Raw genomic sequence first — 2,941 nt, forward strand, 5'->3', positions numbered from 1 at the left:
ACAACTTTCTTAGAAAAAATTTGCAACTTATACACGAAATTTTAGATCGAAGAATTATTAAATTATTACAAGTTATTATTTTAAAACAGTTTTTCAGTATTTTGCAACTGAGACACCAAATTTTGCAACTTCCTTAGGAAAAATTTGCAACTCATACTCAAAATTTTGGATCAAAAAATTATTAAATTCTTACAAGAGTTATTCTTTTAGGACATCGTTTCAGTATTTTGCAACTGAGACACCAAATTTTGCAACTTTCTTAGCAAAAATTTGCAACTCATACTCTAAATTTTGGATCGAAGAACTATTAAATTCTGGCAAGAGTTAAAGACAACGTTTCAGTATTTGCAACTGAGATATAAAAATTGGCAACTTTCTTAGGAAAAATTTGCAACTCATATACGAAATTTTGAATCGAAGAATTATTAAATTCTTACAAGTTATTATTTTAGGAAAAAAATCTTTCATATTCAGTTGCAAAAAAGCATTCCATCTTTTCCCTTACGAGAGCCATTTTGTAAGAAATCAGATCTTAATGGAATAAACTTTTTTGTTCAAATGCAGGGATTTGAAAAAAAAGACACACCTATCTAAACGCACCAGCACAACTTCTTGAGCTTCCTTAAGTCAATAATTAAAGTAATTCCACCTCTTCCAAGCATAACTCTATTTTAGGAATGGGTATTCTTCATCGTGCAGCTCCACCACTTACATGCAACTGTCATTAATGGCGAGAAAGAGACAATTCGGGAGGAAAATGTTGGAGCTGATGAGTATACATATTATATTTAATCATAGGGGCATTTTCATCATTTCTTTTGTAAATCTGATTTGTGAAAAACAGCATGGGACTTTATTGACCTTTTACAATTACTTGAGACTTAATTGGTATAAAATTAGTTCTTTAAGACTTGATTGTCACTTTCCTAAGATTATATACTAAATGCTCATCTGAAAAAACTTTTGATATATTTTTACCCCTTAATAAATTATTTGACATCTAACTAACAAGTGTTAAACCTTGTGCTAAATGTTTAAAAAAAAGAAAGAGATATAGCAATTACAAAATACAAAGCAATAAAAACCAATTGAAAGAAACTTATGGTTGAGCTTTAAAAACTTAAGAGGTATAGTAGCCAAAGATTGGTTAAAGTCTGTAAAAATAAATAAAACAATGACAGATATAAGATTATGTTTTTTTTTCTTGGGTGTTTCTTCTACTACCTAGGGGGAAAGATTTAGCTACAAATCTTTTTTAACCACCATTAGACAGGCAATAAAATAATGTCAGTTACACACTAAAGAATTTAACACTGTTAATACTATATCATTATATCTCTAGATATATTTAAAAATAAAGGACTAATATTATAGATGAGAAAAAATTATAAAGATTTAGAATAATGAAAAAAAAAAGTATAGAGATTAATAACAGAATAAATTAAAACTATAAAAACAGTTATGTTATTCCCAAAAAAAAATGCTTTCTCTTCTCTATACCAAAAAACAGTGCAATGTGCCATTTAGTGGTGGATAGAAGAGCCTGCCAAAGTCCCACATCGCTCAGCTCAACACAGTTTCTACGAGAAAAGATGTATAAACAGGGAAGCAAACCGGCGTTCAAATTCACGCAGCCACGCAGTGAGCGCAGAGCGAACTATTCTTTCGCCTTTTACTAAAGAATACTGTGCGCACGCCGCTTCATGTGGCATACGCCTATTTTTGGGAGGGTCCGACCTCTTGGTGCGGTCCTGCATACCAAGATCAAAGCTTTGTAATTGTTAAATTAAATTAATTAATCGGTGATTACTATTTTTTTTATTAAGGTGTTGATGGTGGAGTAATTTGGGCGATCAGGAATACAATCTAATTAGTTTGTAAAGTTTTATAAGATATTTTTTTAAAGTAATTTTTGGTTCAAAATATAGAATACTTTATAATAATTAAATCATTTTTTTCAATTTCATCCCTTTTTCTTTAGCATAAAAGTATTTAATGTAGTTGTACTATTATTTAAAATCAAAAATAAACATGAAAGTATATGTCACTTTTTTATAATATAAAAAAAAAGGTTAACTTTTTTAATACAAGTGAAATGGTTGAAAGTTTCTTATAACAAAGATCAAAGAGAGTTTTTTCTTAATATTTTTAAAGAGATATTTTCCTATTAAATATAAGGTAAATAAGTAAATTATTTCTTGAATTTTAAGTATATAATATAGACCCTAAAATTTTTTCAAATTGTTCTCTCAATTTTTAAAAAGCAGAGAAATCTAACTCTTATTAACAAAAATTAAGTCTGACATTTAGTTGACCAAAAATGATATAAAAAAAAAAGACCTCAAAGATTATTGAAAAGATAAAGTTATAAAAAAATGACCAAATTTTTTTCTCATTTTATGTCATTTTCATGTTAAGTAACAATCAAAATTAACTTTTATTAACGATAGAGTTACATTACACCATTTTTAAAGTTGAAAAAATAATTTATATAATAGAAGAGTTCAAAATTTATAGTGCTACTATAGATAAAATTAGGAGGTAATTTACTTATTTATCCTTAAATTGATATCCTCAAAAACTTCTTTTTTTCTTTCATATCTAATTTTTTACTATTAATTCATGAAAAGTTGTGTTGATTTATAACTTCTTATGGAGTATATTGGAAGATGCGCTTTATACTAAAAATATAATTTGATTTGGTCATAATTCCACCTAGAAGTTTTCCTTTTATTTTTGACCGACATTATGCTTTGAAGTTTATGTATATCCAAATAGATTAGCATATAGGAGTAATATAATTTGGAAGCTCTCTTATACGTGATTTCCAATTATTCTTTGCTTAATATCTTGCATAAATAATTTTTTACCTATACTAGATAATTACTTGAGAAAATATTACTTGAAAAATGTAAAATATGGGAAAATTTGTAAAGGAAAC

At 27.2% G+C, this 2,941-nt stretch overlaps 1 pseudogene; it reads left to right on the forward strand.

The window, feature by feature from the left end:
* The first annotated feature begins 1,632 nt into the window (after window positions 1-1,632).
* LOC129310188 (U5 spliceosomal RNA) lies at window positions 1,633-1,740 on the forward strand (annotated as a pseudogene).
* Window positions 1,741-2,941: the final 1,201 nt, after the last annotated feature.

This window comes from Prosopis cineraria, unplaced genomic scaffold (assembly GCF_029017545.1).
Source record: "Prosopis cineraria cultivar Desert tree isolate PC_DT_omini unplaced genomic scaffold, ASM2901754v1 PC4, whole genome shotgun sequence".
NCBI classification, from domain to species: domain Eukaryota; kingdom Viridiplantae; phylum Streptophyta; class Magnoliopsida; order Fabales; family Fabaceae; genus Prosopis; species Prosopis cineraria.